Source organism: Vulpes lagopus, chromosome 2, assembly GCF_018345385.1.
Source record: "Vulpes lagopus strain Blue_001 chromosome 2, ASM1834538v1, whole genome shotgun sequence".
In the NCBI taxonomy this organism is placed as follows: Eukaryota; Metazoa; Chordata; class Mammalia; order Carnivora; family Canidae; genus Vulpes; species Vulpes lagopus.
Genome location: NC_054825.1, coordinates 106,992,570 through 107,008,543, shown reverse-complemented (window position 1 = coordinate 107,008,543; position 15,974 = coordinate 106,992,570). Strand labels below are relative to the sequence as shown.

General features: G+C 46.1%; 1 protein-coding gene across 3 annotated transcripts in view; it reads left to right on the top strand.

Annotated features, from left to right (window-relative positions):
• Window positions 1–239: 239 nt before the first annotated feature.
• The window catches only part of AGPAT4 (1-acylglycerol-3-phosphate O-acyltransferase 4), a 127,425-nt gene continuing 111,690 nt past the window's right edge, over window positions 240–15,974 (top strand). The window contains exon 1 of one of the 3 annotated variants that reach the window (XM_041742805.1): window positions 240–354. The gene's annotated coding sequence lies outside the window, so the exon portion shown is untranslated. Of the gene's footprint in view, window positions 473–15,974 lie in introns of all 3 variants that reach the window. The other 2 variants (XM_041742803.1, XM_041742806.1) reach the window with 2 other exon arrangements.

The window sequence follows — 15,974 nt, the reverse complement described above, 5'->3', positions numbered from 1 at the left end:
CAGGTCCCCGAGCCCCAGATTTGCGGTCGCGAAGCCGAGCGGAGCCCTTCCTCGCACTAATTGGAAGGGGAAGGGAGTGACTCATGTTACACCCGCTCGTATCTTCCCTCCCCGTAACTGCTAAATTGTAGCTTTAAAAGGAAGTGACATGGGGTGGGGAGAGACGTCAGCTGAGGACCACTTTTTTTTTTTTTTCCCCCGAAGGGTCCACCCCATGGGTGGAGTCTCGCTTTTTCTTTCCAGTGTTGGCTGACTTACAGCTCCTATAAACTAGTGGCAATTTCTGCACCCCCAGCCTGCTCCCTTTCAGTTTCTGATTTCTAAGTCCATGTGCCAGGGGCCGCCAGAAAGGAGGTATGTGCCGTTCGTGCTGTTTGCAGGCGACTTCACCTCTGGGCGTGGCGGATGCGTGTGGGTCTCTCTCTGTCCCTGTCCTCTCCTCGGCTGGACCTCACTAAAACCTCTGGAAGGGGTAGGTACAGGACGAGGAAGAGTGGAAGGTGGAGGAGGAAGTGAGGCGACAGTGGGGACGTGGAGGGACAGAGCCTGCCAGGCAGAGGGGCTTTGCTGCCAGGGCAGGACCCTTTCTTTGTGCTCAGCCGGGGGAGCGCTCCCGGCCGGGGTGGGCTTTCCAGCTGCTGCTCCGGGCTGCATTTCCCCTCTGCGGCCCCCTCCCCTTGGTGGGGAGGAGGAGGGGGGCGGTGGAGAGCGTTTTCCCTGCAATAGATGAAGCTGGGGAGAAGGTTCCTGTTACGGATCGGTCTCCTGTGTCATGCAACACGTTCTTCCGTCCCTGGCGTTTCTATGGCAACCACAAAAATAATACTCCACCAAAGGCCGCCCCGATATAAATTGATTTGTTCGTATGGCGTTGGGAGTCTGCTGCTTTCCGGCGGCGATTGCCTCCGCTTGCTAAAATCCAGCGTGGCTTTGTGGCTACCCCTCAGCCACTTTCATTTTGGTTTTTCCCTATCACAGGAGGGCTGGGGGAGGGGTGTTGTCAAGGAAACGGGCATTGGTAATTACCTCTTTATTTACTTAATTTTTGGCCTCTGGATTTCTCCACCCTATCTAGGAATTGTGGAAGGAATGACTGGGTGTCGATGCAGGTCCGCCGGTCCCTGGTCTGTCTTAGAAAACCAGGGCTCTAGATGTGATGTTAATGTCTTAACCAGACCAAGCAGGGGGCCAGCCCTCACTTCTGGAGAGGAGGCGAGATCCTTGAAAAAAAGTTTAAAAGGGTGTCTGAGAATGGGCACCGATAGATATAGTATCATCTGCCTCATAGGGTTGCCTCGTAGTCTAAATGTTCAAAAGAGGGCTTCTTTGCTCTAGCCTGAACATATGCAGAAAAAAGAAAAAAAGCTAAGTTCAACAAGTAGGAGTGAGTAACAAAAGGTAACCAACGGCAGGATTCTCAGCTTTTTGCACATTGTCCTTGGATGGATCTCCATGCCAACGGCTCTCATTAAGGGTCCCTAGGGTCCATAGATCTTCTCTTTTTCAAAGTTGGGAAAGCGTTAACCCATCTGTGATTATGAATCAAGCATCTGCAGTTAGAAAAGACCTATCATGACAAGAGGGAGAAAGTGTGTGCATGGAAGTGTGTGTGTGTGTGTGGGGGGGGCAGTGGACAGGGACAACAGGGGCAAATCAAAGTCCTAAGTTAAAACTATTGAATCTTCTGATTATCCTCCTCCATGGGGAGAAAAAGAATTGATTTTCAGGAAAAATATAAAGTATGAGAGAAAGGTACTATGCACCCAATAAGCAAAGTTAAATATAATTAGAATCAATTGCACATCTGCTATAAAAGCATAGTCCAAATGAGCCGACAAACAGGTAGGCATCAAACTGAGGCTTTTATTCAGTATATCTGAGGAAATATTTGATAATGGACAGACACCATTCCCTTAATTCGGGCATTCCGAATTACAAATCAGCCCTTATAAGACAGATCAATAGTCATCTCATCCTCAATTCTTAAGATTGCCTGTAAGTTTGAATACAGATTTGTGAAGGTCGCTCAGCTCTCCCAGTGCCTTCCTGCTATTGAAGCCAAAAGCATTACTTAGAAACCTCAGAGTAACCCTTCGGTGTGGAAACAGGAAGAAGGGGTGGTTTGAATGAGGTTCTGTTTGCAGAAATCCTTACCTACATATACGCTTTTATCCAGGACTTACAAAAGTTATTATAGTGCAAGAGATCTCGAGTGTTTCAGATACAAAAGTTACTTGAAAACGGGGACTACATAGCGTGGCACAAGACTAACTAGAAGCAAATGGAGTTAAAGCCCAGAGAATTAGTTAAAGGGCCTAAAGCAGGGAAAAGTGTCATTGAAAAGCATATGACTCTCGCTTTGGAAATGCGTGCTAGTACACATGGCAGTTGAATTGTAAGCTTCCGATGTTTGCAAAGAGCATGGAAAGCAGTTGTGCTAAGTTACTGTTTTTCTAGCCTGAAAATGGTCCTCAAGGATGTAGAGTCACCCTCATGACCCTGGAAAGCAGCTGCCCAGTGTGGAAGTCCAAATCTGTGAGGGGGGCACTCTGGAGTTTCCAGACCTAACCATTTCACAACAAAAAGCCTTTTTTAAAAAAAAGATTTTATTTATTTATTCATGAGAGACACACAGAGAGAGAGGCAGAGACATAAGCAGAGGTAGAAGCAGGCTCCATGCAGGGAGCCCGATGTGGGACTGGATACCTGGACTCCAGGATAATGCCCTGAGCTGAAGGCAACCGCTGAGCCACCCAGGAGTCCCAACAAAAAAAACCTTATGGAATGGAGTTCAAAGGGCAAGAATCCTTTGGAAGCACAGCCAGGAATAAACAAATACTGTCCCATCATTGGACCCTGAGTGGAGGTTAAAAACATAATTAGCAGCCCTGACCTGACCTGGGGAAGGTCAACGGAGCTATAGATGCAGAGCAAATTCAGGATCCCAGGAAAGAGGCTGAGTAGAGGTGACACCAAAGAAAGGACTTCCGGAGTTGGAGTTATTTGCCCATGGAGCTGAGACCTCAGTGTCTGCAAGGCTCTGAATTGGGTGCCGTGACGTTTGTGAAGGATGGAGAAGTTGTAGTCTGGGCTCCCAAGTTAAAGATCCACCAAACCGGAGTGACAACACGTGCCGATGTGCACACAGCTGGAGAGCAGGAGGCCAGGACTCCTGGAGGGAGATGAGAGAGAGCAGATGTAGGTTGGTTAGTTTGAGGAGAACATGATCAGGATGGGGATGCAAGGTTGGAAGTAGAGGAGACGGACAATTCAAGGGGAAGAAGGCAAAGTTGTCCCAGCTGATGGAGGTTGGGGTCAGGAAATGAAGCATGGTTCTTGGTTCTTGTCCCAAGTGGGGAGAGTTCTGTCTTTAGTGTGGAAATGGGGCAGGTGTACTCTATGCTGGTGAATATAGATTCAGGGACAGAATTTTGTCTAAACCAGAGGAAGAAAGACTGGTAGGAGAAAGATGATGTGAGCAGGTGGTGAAATCCTGCCTAGTCCAATTGTTTTTGAGATGAAGCTCCAAAAAGTAAAGACCAGACTTAAATCAGATTTTAAACAAGTGAGAAATTTGGAAAAGGGAAGGAACCCCCTCCCTGCCCCTACAACATCATCCTCATGATACCTACCATTGCCATCTCTTTAGATTGTGGGGTGTTCAGATAAGCGTGTGGCCAACTTAACTGCATTTTGTGCAATTTCTTTATTGTCAAAAGGAGGTTTAAAGGGTATGTGAAGACTCTGCATTCACAGTTCTGAAGGATTTTTGAATGCCTAAGTGTTTTGAGAGACATAGGTGATCAAACCTGGCTTCATAATCACCCAGCACTATCCAGAGCTGGGGCATAGAGTTGCAACAGTCTTTGCCTAAGACAGACTCAGTTTGGAAAGGAAGTTTTGGTGCTCTGAAATTTGGCTTCATGGTGTGAAGCAGGGAGGACCACTGCTAAGGCTGTGGGAAAGAGAAAGCTCAAATCAGGAGCTTGTGCTTTCAACAATATTCATTGTGCATCTTTTGTCTGCCAAATGCTACCGACTCAACTGTGAGCAAAACTGGATACAGAGTAAATAGCTACAGTTTTCAAATATCTGAGGGGTTTTTCAGGGAGATACTGTGACGGATTGATCTCCATTTTCTTCTAATGACTAAGGAGAAAGCTCTTAAAAGCAATTTTCGTTTGCTTTTTGAATTTTGAACATTATCGTGGAATGATCCATCTAACCTGTCTCCTCTATTTTTCAAGAGGAACTCTGACTCCACCAAAGATTTCCTACCTGTCTTTAATTTTGTCCTCATTTTGTTCTACTTCCTCCTTTAATCCTAAATCCTACTTTTCCATCACCCTTCATTCATTCATGTATACATACATACATGCTTCCATCATCCATCCATGTATTCATTCACTCAACAAATGATACTATCATGTGTCAAGCGCTATAAATTATGGATATAGCAATAAATAGGAAACTATTTCTTTTCTAAAGAAGCTCAGAAACGAACAGAGAGACAAATGTGGAACCAGTCCCTTAAACAAGTGAGGGTTATTTTTGAGAGAGGCATTTATTGGCTAATGGCACTGCATGCTTCCTTCATTGAACAATTTTATATATAGATTGTGCTGAGCAGAGGAGGAAAGAGTGGCTAGCTGTTTGACCATTATCCATCTTAGAATTTTCTTATACCTTTCATACTGGTTGAGCTTATGGCTGGTGTCAGGAAACATTTGTTGATTAATGAAATGGGAAGAGGTGGGATTTCTGACCCTGGAGCCATAGAGGAATACAGTCCAGAAGACTTACATATTCTCTTTCTCTCAAAGTTCCCTCATTGCGAGTTACTTGTAGACTTCTATGGGACTATGGCTCCCTCCTGATGGACTCCAAGTATAGCATATTTATTTATTTATTTATTTATTTATTTATTTATTTATTTAAAGATTTTATTTATTTATTTATTCATGAGAAACACAGAGAGAAAGAGAGGTAGACATAGGCAGAGGAAGAAGCAGGCTCCATGCAGGAAGCCCGGTGTGGGACTCGATCCTGGGACTCCGGGATCACACCCTGATCCAAAGGCAGATGCTCAACCACTGAGCCACCCAAGCGTCCCCAAGTATAGCATTTTTAAAAGAGAAACTCCCCCCCCTCATCAAAATTATATGCCCATCGGTTTACTAGAGAGCCTCTTGTCCTTTAGAGCTAGATTTCCCATAATGCATTTCAAGTCTGTATCTCCTGACAAAACCAAGTAGGAACATCTTAAATCTAAATATATAAACTAAAGAATGTTAAAACCTCGTCAGAGTACTTCCTGCTCGCATTTCCTGATGTCATGTAGCTTCTCTTAGAATTGTTTTGCTCCCACTTGATTTCTACCTTGGCATGGAGATTATATGGGCAATATACTGAAGTTCATCTGAACTCCACCCCCCTCTGCTTGTTTGACCTTCAGAGAAAACATTTAGCAAGTTCCTCTTCTTTGTTATTTTGATCTCAGATGAGGTCAGCTTCTCCTTCCAGCGGGAAGCTGTTCCAGAGTTCCAGATAACTCCAGTTGCCACAGATCTCTCCCTTTTGAATTTGAGTTATACATAGTGGCTATTCCATGGTTATTTCTATGTAGGCTTCTACAAGAGAACAGAGGCACAGTTTGGACTTCATAGTTGTCTGAAGCTGATTGCTAAAATTCCTGCAGATTATTCCTCAGTCTGGGGGATGGCAGGTCACCTGCGGCCGCCATCAGAGATGCCAGGTGACCAGCCAGCCTGTCAGTTCCCTGAGAATGGTAATGGCCCACTTTAATGAGGACTTCCTGCGTGCCCGGCTATTACAGGGACCGCACATCTATCAATTCACTTTGTCCTCATAACACACCACGCAGGTAAAACTATTATCAGTTTCCATTTTACAGACACAGAAAGATTAGTGAGTTATTCACCTGGTTTCACAATATGGAACAGAGGTGAGATTTGAACCAAGGCTATTGCTTTCCAGGGCCCAGCTGTGTACCACTGCTCCCTCCACACCGTTGGTGCTGTATTCATCCCTCTGTGCCCAGGACCTGCATGGCAGCACATACTGAGCGGATGTGCAGTAAACATTTCTGGCATGATGATCAGATCTCTACCATGCACACCTTCCCCTGTATCCCTTAAATCCTAGTTTTTGGGAACTGCAGAAACATTGGAAGTGACAGTGGTCACTTGAACTTGGGGTACAGCTAGGAGCATAGCTTAGAAGACAAGCTTCCATGGTTTTCTGGGAACTTTGTTCCAGTTTAGCCAGAGAGGTGACCTGGTAGGGAAGGGCAAGGGCCCTGTGGTTAGAATAGCTGAATAGCAGTGCAGGGTATAACATCAAATTAAAGATCAACTGGGACGCCCGGGTGGCTCGGGGGCTGAACGTCTGCCTTCGGCTCAGGGCCTGATCCCGGAGTCCCGGGATTGAGTCCCGCACTGGGCTTCCTGTGGGGAGCCTGCTTCCCCCTCTGCCTATGTCTCTGCCTCTCTCTCCCTCTGTGTCTCTCATGAATAGATAAAATCTTTAAAAAAATTAAATATCAGCTGTTCTCAAAACTAATTTTTAAAGCTTTATTTATTTGAAAGAGAGAGAAAGAGCATGACAGGGAGGGAGGGTAAGGGGGGAGGAGGGAGGGAGAGAGAATCTCAAGCAGACTCTGTGCTGAGTGTGGAACCCGGTACAAGGCTCGATGTCACGACCCTGAGATCACATCCTGAGCTGAAACCAAGAGTCAGACGCTCTGACTCAGCCCATTGAACCACCCAGGAACGCTTCAAAACTTAATTTTTAACCAAGGATTGACTTTGCTGAGAAGTTGCTCTTGAGGACCCTGGTGGTGGCTGCTTGAATGGCTCCAAGGATTGTGCGTGGAGAGGCAGACTTTCTTTTCTGTTGTCTCTTGTCAACAAGTTTATCACCAGCGTAAAGGCAGAGTACTCTCTGGGAAGACACTGCCCATGCTTATCTCAGACAAACTTTGAAAGGAGAACCGGTGAAATGAATTGACCAGGAGGGAGATTTGGTCTCCTTCCCATCTCTGTCAACTCGCTTGTGTGCTGTCACCTCTCTGTGGACAGAGGTTAACCCAGGCTGATGAAATTTTAAAGAGCCTGGCCATACCGAGTGCTTTTTCCCAGGATGCTGCCAGTATCAGCCTGTCATCGATGCAGTCTCTGAACCTTCCTAGTGGGTCCAGCTCTTTGCTCCTCTTTTCTCTCCTCTGCTGTGGGGAAGGGCCGGTTGCATGGACACACGGTGAGCAGCTTCCTTCCCCAGCCGTGCCCCACCCTTGTGCCTATCTCCTGAACCTTGGCCTCCATATTCCTGACATTCTTCTTCCATCCCACCACCTGTCCTTCATAAAATGTCACTCTAGATGCCTTTATATTAAATGGCAATTCGCCCTTTACGCCTCTAGCCTAAGGACTGCCCTGAGTGCTTGCTGATGGCATGCCCTTTCTTCTTTTTTTTTTTTAAAAGATTTTATTTATTTATTTATTTATTCATTCATTCATTCATTCATTCATTCATTCATGAGAGAGAGAGGGTGGGGGGAGGCAGAGACATAGGCAGAGGGAGAAGCAGGCTCCATGCAAGGAGCCCAATGTGGGACTCGATCCCAGATCTCGGGATCATGACCTGAGCCAAAGGCAGACGCTCAACCTCTGGGCCACTCAGGCGTCCCTGGCATGCCCTTTCCAATTGCACTGTTTCTAGCACCAAGCAGAGTATCTGGCACGAATGAGTACTGTAGCCCAGTGAAAGGTAGGCACAGGGAGTCAGGGGTGACATGTGCCTCATCTGATGCCCCCCCCACCCTGGTCTTCCCAGGCTGACATTCCTTTAGGACAAATTCTCAATCTGGAAGGTGTTGACATCTTGGACCAAATAATTCTTTGTTGTGGGGCCATGCTGTGCATTGCAGGATGTTTAGCAGTAACCCTGCGGCTACCAGCCATTCCCCTCCCCTCCCCTCGAGTGACAGCCAAAAATATTCCACATATTGCCAGATGTCCCCTGTCGGGGAAGAGTCACCCTTAGTTGAGAACTTTCAGGAAATCTTACACCCGACACCCAGAAATCCAGTTAGCCGGCTCCCTGAGCCACGGAACCCATCTCTCTGGACTAACTTGCACTCAGCAGGTTGAAAAGGGACAGCCCAAACCAAAGGGGCAATTTGTTCATTTCAATGAACAAATAGATAAGTGAAAAATAATAAAATAAATGAAGAGCAGACTTGTAACCCTTAAGTCCTCAAGTATGGCTTACCCACAGATTTCTGCTTCGATGGCCCCTGCCCCTCGGCCTGCTGAACTCTCTGGGGGACAACCCCTGGGCGGGATAGATTCACGTATCTAAAGAAAGAATTGTGAGAGCGATTGATAACTGACTTCGAGCCTTTGCTGGGATTTCCTGATTAATTCCCAGTTTCTAGGCCAACCCAGGGAGCTCCACTCCCAGGTTTCACTGGTTATTTATTTGCCTCTTAGCGCCCTCCCCTCCCAGTCATGTAGGCATTTCAAGCCTCTCCTCTCCTGCCTTCTGGCTTACTCCAGAGGGCCACTTACACTGGGTGTCCCAGGACCAGCCCCTACTTCAGGCAAGGCCCGGCTCCCCAGCCCATTGCCTCGTAACGCTAGGTGTTCAGTCACCCTGTGTCCCTTCTCCCTTCCAGGACCAGAAGGATGGGCATGGGGGTGTGGCTTGGGTGAGTCTGTCCTTCCAGACTCCTATGCAATCCTAGAGCCCCTCACGGCATTTCTTACTGAATCCTAGTATCCAGTCTACCAGCGGCCAAGCGCTGAGGGTACAAAGATGAGCCACACAGGGTCTGCGTGCAGGAAAGGACAGCATCTATAAAAGCGTTGCGTATGCTTGCATGCTGTGTTCTTTCCCATAACCTCCCTGGATCTTCTTTCAGGGTTAAAAGACCTTCTGTATCTTCAAAATCAGCAGAAATTCTACATCTTAACCCCCAAATCACATGGAAATTTAAGAAGTGACTTAAGACCAAATGATATAATGGAAGTCATGTGGTGTCACTAAATTCCTCATTTGACCTCCATTTCTGGTGGAAGAGTGGGGGTTAAAGTTTAATAGGGGAAACAGAGAGAGAGGACCGCAGAGATATTTTAAATGTGCCTGGTTGTTTTAATTATTTATATTGGGTCCAATTTTAGCCAAACTGGGACTTCATCTCCCACCCCTACCCCCACCTTTTCCTACTCCTTCTGTCTTCTCAAATGGCTGAACTGTAATTTGTCTTTAAGACAGTCTGGTCGTAACAGCTTCTCTCTGGCTTGGCTCTCCAGAGAAGATGTACCTTTCTTGAACATGTGCTTTGCCAGGCTGGGATCTAGTTGTGTCCTGTGGGTGTTGGGCAAGCATTGAGTTGCAATATCCTAAGAATGGGTGCACCATGTGACACAACTCTGCCTGCCTCTCTGGGCGGGGAGAGGATTAGCAGACTGGTGAGCAAGGTGTCCTGCCCTTTTCAGAGTCCACAGGAACATTTCATTAGCCAGAATCTAGAGACTGCTGGGCCTCCTTCTCTAGACACGTTTGACTGGGCCACAGAGACTGGGGGCCTTTTAGGGACCACAAGAAGCAGCATGGCATAAGGGAGGATCAGGGCAGGGTGGCAAAGCCTGGGTTGAGTCCCCATCCCTGGCCACCTGCTTCCTTTCTGTGGGATGGACCTTGGGCTCCTTGAGACCAGGGCTGCCTGTCCCTGGGTCTGCCGTGGCCCCACACTGGGAGATAGCCTTGTGCATCCCATGGCTTCATTTCCCGACCCGGTTGGGCAGGAGGCCAGGGTAGAGGCCAACTTCTTCAACCACCAACATGGTGGGGCCATTTTGGGAAAAGTGTGCCAGCAAGTGTGCAGGGCTGCAGGATAAACTGGGCTCAGGTCACCCAAGCATCAGTTTGCTGAAAGATCTAAGATTCATTTTATATAAAAAAATAAAACAAATATAGATATATGCCAGGATAGAAAATGCAGCATTTATATGAACTTTTAGGACAAAGCATGCTTGGTTGTTTGGATGGCTTTAGGCCATGGCTCCAGACCCTTCAGAGTTAGCTTCCTCTGCTGAGGGGAACATCTTTGTGGAAAGTTTTTAGAGGAAAACTGAGCTGGATGATCTCTGAGTGACTTTGTGGGAAGGAAGAGTCGATTTATCATACTGTCCTCCCACCACCTTTCCTCTTTTCCACTGTCCCTAAATGGTGAGTCTTGGGGATGGGATGGGTCATCCCCGTGGACTGGCCTGCCTTGACTCTGTTTTCTTCCTTGTCTCTTTGTTCCTGATGGTATAATTGATGGAAGGTTGCTTGAGTCCCTCTCTTTTTGGCTCTGGTCACCCACATTTTTGGACTTTACTCCCTTCTACTGGAATAACCCCTTTTCTAGATCAGCCCAGCACCCATTCTGTTCTTTCTAATCTCTCTTCCTTTCCCATTGCCTTGACTGTCTCTCCAATGAGGAGTTGCTTTAACTCCTCCTGAGTACTGATATCTTTTATCTTATCACTGGTTTACGATACATTACCTCCTGTTCTCATAAAGATTTTTCTCAACTGGGGTTATCTTTGGAAATTTGAACAAAACAGTCAGGCATGTGAAATCTGCCAATTCAAATCCTAACAAGCTGTTCTAAAGGTACCCCACTTTCAGGGTCCCACGCTCTCCAGGAGGTGGAAGAATAACCTAACCAAACATTATATAAAAAGCCTGGGCAGATCGTGTTGTAATAGAGGGAAAGAGGGGCACTCAATACCTAACTACTCTAATAAACCACTTTTATTCCCCTTTACAGTAAGATGGTGGTGGAGGAATAAAAAAATCTGAACTGTGGACTTTGTCCAGGCACAAGCAAACTAAGTTTTATTAGATTTCTTTGAGAATAGTAAGGAAGAAGGGTAGGCCTCTCGTGTATGTGTGTGTGTATGTGTGTGTGTCCGTGCTCTTTTCAAAACCATGTTTTTGTGCTGCCCGACTGGCTCAATCAGTAGAACACGCGACTCTTGATCTTGGGTCAGGAGTTCAAGCCTCATGTCGGGTATAGAGATTACTTAAACAAATAAAACCATGTTATCACGCATGGATATCCAGAATCACCTGTCCCAACGTTTCATTGAAAATGGAGATAATGCCATCAAAGTATTAGGGTGCTGTGGCATCTGTCTGGCAAAGCATATTCCATTTACGAGATAGTAGACTAGCTGAGGACAGATTCAACCATGTGGAAGACAGCCCCAAATCTGCAGTCTCTGGTGGGAAAAATTATTGTCAAAAGCCTATGTACTTTGCGAGGCTTACTCTGATTTTACCCTGAACCTACTAGGAGCAAGTATAATCCTGAAATTACTGGCTTAAACGTGGCTACCTGTTTGCCTGGGTAAATTGTGAAAAAGGAACAATTGATAGCAAGGTAGAAAAAGAAAGAACAGTCAGTTAAGAAAACTGTCCATGGTTGAGAGTCACTCATATCCAGCAGAACCGTGGTCCTCGGCCCTTGGGGTGGCATCTGATGTAATCCATTGACTAAGGCAGGAAAATCTAGATGACTCTGGAAAGGTTGCTGTCAAAAACAAAGAAAGGTTTTGTCAATTTTATCTTTTGGCAATTTAGTTCTGGATTTTAGCTCTCCAGAGAATTATTTCACTGAAACAAGTTGTCCCCTGGCTAAGATGGTTGAGGAAGGAGATGGCTGCAGGTAGAGTCCAGGTGGCCAGCTGCCTGCTCCTGGCAACAGCCCTCCTTTGGGGAAGCTGGGCTCTGGGCTGGCCTTCCAAGCCCCAGATGGAGGGCCATGGAGCCTCTGTTCCATGTTTGGTTCCTACCCCAGACTGCAGTGGAAGGAAAGAGGACGTAAATCAAAGGCAGAGAGTGAACCTCAGTGGAGCTGGCCGAGGAAGGGTGTGCTGACCTAGCCCCCCCACTTGGTCTTGGGTGCAGAGTTGGGGATGTAGCCACAGATACTGTGGAGGGACTAGTACCTGGCTGCCAGTGAGCAAGGAGCTGTGTCTCCCTCACATTATTCTGAGTCTCAGGGACAGAATCTCACCCATGTTCTCAGCTTTGCCCATCTGTTAGAATTGCCCATCTTGGACCAGCGGATTGAGTCTCCGGTTGCTCCAATTAAAAAAAAAAAAAAAAAAAAAAAAGGGATCCCTGGGTGGCGCAGCAGTTTAGCGCCTGCCTTTGGCCCAGGGTGCGATCCTGGAGACCCAGGATCGAATCCCACGTCGGGCTCCCGGTGCATGGAGCCTGCTTCTCCCTCTGCCTATGTCTCTGCCTCTCTCTCTCTCTCTCTCTCTCTCTCTCTCTGTGACTATCATAAATAAATAAAAATTAAAAAAAAAAAAAAAAGGAAAAAAAAAAGTTTTCTACATGATTCTGATGGGCTGGGAAAACTGGAACCATGTGACAGAAATAGTGTGGCTAGGAAGACAGTGACTCCAGACAAACAAAACCAGAGGTATAAGGAGGAGGATGCTACATTTAAGGTCATCATGTGCCAGGCAGCATTCCAGAAACAGCTCATCCTTACCATGACCCATGAAGGTGGGATCTATTATCTCCATTTTCAGGTGAGAAGACTGAGGTTCAGTAACATGTCCAGGGTCATGTAGCCCATAAAGACAAACCAGCCCTTTGGCTCTTGAGTCCCTGCTCAGGTGTTCAGACAGGAGACAGGACATAGCCTCTTTAGATCCTCAGGGTGCAAGGTTCCATGTTAGATGAGTGTAGCAAGGAGCTAAAGATTTACTTCATAACTAAAGACAAAAGGACCAAAGAGGATAAAACCAGTTAGGTAAGGATGTGGTGGAAAGTTACAGTAGAAAAAGTCTGGAAGGTTCTGTTATCTCTGACCAACATATATTCCTAGAATAGAGGTCGAGTTAAATTATTGAGTTGTCCCACATCAAACCCAGCTTGCTAACATTCCATGATTAGCTGGATTTTTGACAAGAAGAATATCCTACCCGCCTAGAGGAATGCTGCTTTGTTAGCGATGAGGCCCTGACCTGGGTGCAGTATGGCAGCTACGTTCCACTGACACTGTGGTCATGTTATTAATACGCCAAAGCTGGCTGTTTTTCTGGAATAGTGTGGTGGATGTGACTGGCCATTCAAGTCATTCCTATTGTGAGTTCTCATCATCCACCTGCCATGGCCAGGTCCCCACGCTGGACGCCTTGGACACCAGATGGAAGCTCTTGGGCTCCTGAGGAATTGAGGCTTCTAGGAAGGCAGATGTACAGAGGAAAACATTTACTGATGTTGTATGGCCTTGGTGCGGGGCTGAATCCTCTACATCACTTACTTGTGCAGTAAGTCACGATTACCACACAACGGTCAAGGTCTTTGATGGTGGACTTCACAGTGAAGACCAAAGAGATCATGGAAGACAGGAAAAGGCATCTCGCAGTCTGGGGGCAAGCAGCAGAGTTGTACAGTCAGGGAGAGGGACAGGATTTGGAAGGATGAACACAGGCTGAGCAAGTCAACAACAGGAGGAAGGGGGAGGGTGGGCATCAGGGGTAGGGGACAGATGACCAGGGGCGCAGACGCAGGGGGATCTGGTACAGCTGGGTCAGGCTGCAGCCCACAGAGCGGTGCCCTGTAGGAAGTCTGTCCTGCCCTCCTCACCGCCCTGCCTGCCCTCATTTTTCATTCTAAAAACACCCTGCATTTCCGAGAGAGAGTAGCTTTAGTATTTAAAATTCTCTCCTTGTTCTTCCCTACAGGGTAGCAAGCTCCTTGAGGCAGCTTGGTATCTCCACTCCCCAGGGTGGTGCCTCAGTAAATATTTTTGAAGGAATGAAAGGCATCCTCTAAGGAAGGGGGGCCTTGCAGGGGGAGTGACTGCCCCCCCAGTGCTAGCCAGCTGTTGCCCTACAGCCTGAACTGCATCCCAGCAACAAGTGGTCAGGCCAGGCCGGTGGGGCTTTAGTTAAAAGAAGACACTGAACCTCCTTCTTCAGGAGATGTTTCGTTTGTGAGCCTAAAATGTAGTTCGGTACCAGTCCTGAACATGTACACGTGGATGCCTTCAATGATGGCCCAAGAAGGGTCATGAGGATCAAGTGTCACCGCTTGGCCAACTCAGGTGCTCCGCTCTGGCAGGTAGCTTGCAACGATAATGCTATGGACTTAGCCACTGACATCTTCTTTCAAACGAACTTCTTTCCCTGAAGACACTGGTTTGTTTTCTGGGAATTGTTAAATGTCTGCCTGAGTTGGACAGATTTGAGGAGCTGCCCATTGGGATGATCAGGGCGCCATCGAGTGGGCAAGGCATTGTGGGTGTGGAACCTGAACGGACACACAGGAACTTGTACTTGGTGTGAGATTCTGCATTCGCTGTCTTAATTCTTACTACATTCTCAACCAGGGGGCCTTACATTCTTATTTGGCACTGGGACCCCCAAATTATCCAGTCCATGTGGCATTGAGTCTAGAGAGGTCTGTTGGATATTCGTGAATGCCAGCGGCAAAACTGTAGTGGTTAAACTATAGTCCTGCCCTAACTCTGGACAGCTTTTCAAAAGAGGGCCACATAAAAATAAATCGGTGACCACCAGCTGCTTAGAGCATAGGTGGTACTGCTACCCAGTCCACCTTAGGTCATCTCAGTATAGGAAGGGGGAAGTCTGAGACTGAAGTTGCCTCAAATATGAGAAATGATTTCTGGTGATCATTGACAGGTTATTGCTCTTCTGTGTCCATTTAAGTCTGTGCATATGTTTTCTATATTTTGATTGCCTTTCTGACTCAGGAGCTGAATAAAAATTTGTGTTTCAAGTTTTGTACAGAAAACATCAGTTTTATATTCAGTAGAAGAAAGCTTCTTAAAAAAACAAAAGATTCTGAAAATTGATAGACACCTTTCATGTATTTAGAGATTCTGTTAACCCTGTTTTTGTAGGAAATTTGTATTCAAATGGGGAAGGATAGAAAAACATAAAGGTGGAATTGTTGCCGTTTTGAATTATTTCAGTTATTCAAGCCAAGACAGATGCCTCTTTTTTTTTTTTTTTTTGATTGATTGATTGATTTGAAAGCGGGGGCAGGGAGGGGAGGACAGAGAGAGAGAGAGAGAGAGAGAGAGATTTAACCAGACTCCTGACTTAAGACTTGATCTCATGACCTTGAGATCAGGACCTGAGCTGAAACCAAGAGTCAGTTGGGCCACCCAGGCGCCTTCAAGAAAGATCAACTTTTTAAGGAATAGAGTGGATTTACAGTTTTCATCTCTGAATTGTCATTCTCAATCTTGGTGATCTCATGGGGAAATGGGGAAAGTATCATAAGCCTGGAGAGAAGTAAAATTTGCTGTTTCCGAAAGTTGGAAGATGTAAGTACAGCCTTTATTCTGGTACGCAGGACTTGTCTCAAATATTTCATTAGTAACTAGTAAATAATCACATAGAGCCACTGTGAGCCACTAAAGCTAAATTATGCCGAGTTGACTTAGCTTATTACGTTGGTACCATTATTGGGTGAGTCACTTGAGAAAACGGTGGAGCATAGGTGGAATTTTTATTTAAGTAAAAATGCAACAGAATGTACCCTAACATCTTTGTGTATATGATAGTGAAGCTGGGGGTTGGGAGACCAGCTGGACTCAAAAGCTAATGGGACAACAAAACAGGCTTGTTTTTATTTCCACTATGAAATAGAAGATGGAACTCATGCTGTCTTTCCTTTTTTCTATTCTGCATCTCTTTCTCATTCATTCCTGCCCACATTCCTTTTCAATTTCCATGAAGAAAATTAATTTAAATTGGCTCCTCATATTCAAAGGATCAGCCTGTCATTCTTTTTCATTGTTGAGAAGTCAACCATTTTTTTTGTATTTCTTTCTTCCATTCATTCATCTAATTTTTGGATGGCTTTTTTGAGATCCATTTTACATATCATAAAATTCACTCATTTTA